Source organism: Pan troglodytes, chromosome 12 (assembly GCF_028858775.2).
Source record: "Pan troglodytes isolate AG18354 chromosome 12, NHGRI_mPanTro3-v2.0_pri, whole genome shotgun sequence".
NCBI classification, from domain to species: Eukaryota; Metazoa; Chordata; class Mammalia; order Primates; family Hominidae; genus Pan; species Pan troglodytes.
Genome location: NC_072410.2, coordinates 101,216,856 through 101,218,274, shown reverse-complemented (window position 1 = coordinate 101,218,274; position 1,419 = coordinate 101,216,856).

Here is a 1,419-nt window from a genome sequence, read left to right as displayed (position 1 = left end):
ACATCTCACTCATCTGGGCATTCCCATGACCTAGCACAATGCCTGGTATGTGGTCAGTGTCTATGATGCTCATAGGCTCAGGGCAGAGAAGACAGAACTTTGCATGAGGCAACCTGAACTATAATTCTACAGCCAAGTGACTGTGTTACATGGCCCCTTTCTCCCCTGGCTAGGTCTTTATTTCTCTCCTATAAAACTGGGGCAATACGATAAGCCCTATCTACTCAGGAGTTGTAATGATAGACATACATGGAAAGAGTAGGGTAATGTTAAGAAAAGGGAAAATACTCAATGCTCAATATTTAAACATAAATAGGTATAAAAAATGATTGATTTTGATTCCCAGAAAAAATCTTTGGTGGCCTTACAGAGAATGGTACCCTGTAACCTTTGACCATAATTCATGTACTGCTAAAGCCCTGAGAACTCATGGTCTCTGCATAGGAAGTGGAAGTAAGGCTATGCTTGGTCAGTGAAAAGGGAAAGTGAATATGAGATGCAGCAGGTATAAGCCAGCCAGGCTTGGTCTTTTTAGAAGAAAATTGAAGGCAAGTCTTAGGCATAATCTCCATAATCCATATTTTGGAATGCAGAAAAGCATATTGTGCTTCTAAAAACATTTTTTTGAGACAGAGTCTCACTCTGTTGCCCAGGCGGGAGTACAGTGGCACGATCACAACTTATTGCAGCCTTGACCTCCTGGACTCAGGCAATCCTCCTACCTTAGCCTCTTAAGTAGCTGGGACTACAGGCCTGCAACACTACACCCAGCTAATGCTTTTTTAAAAAACTTTTTGTAGAGGCAGGGTCTCACTATGTTGCCCAGGCTGGAATACAGTGGCAAATCACAACTCATTACAGTCTGGACCTCCTGGACTCAAGCAATTCTCCTACTTCAGCCTCCCAAGTACGTGCATTATATACACCATACCCAACTAATGCTTTTAATGCTTTTTTAAAAAAACTTTTTATAGAGATGGGGTCTCACTATGTTTCTCAGGCTGGTCTGAAACTCGTGGGCTCATGCAAACCTCCTGCCTCAGTCTCCTAAAGTGCTGGGACTACTGGTGTGAGCTGCCATGCCTGCAGATGCTTGTGCTTATTAGACCATATTCAAACTTGCTGAAGTGGCTGCGGTTTTCCTTTTCACTTCCTAACTGGAACTGTTGGGTGTGCTGCTGTTTTGTACTAGAGAAGGCATATCTGAGTCAAAAGGAAATGCCAGCAATTTAATAGAAGATAAAAGGATCCAACACGGCTCACACACACAATAAATGAAATGAGAGGAGACAGACTTATAATGTGTCTTTAATGTAATCACAACTGTATTCCAAGGATGAAGGTGTAATCTCAATTTGTATGGATGCACACAGCTTTCTCATTTGCAATCATCATTAGTGGGTTGTGTGCACGCTGTTG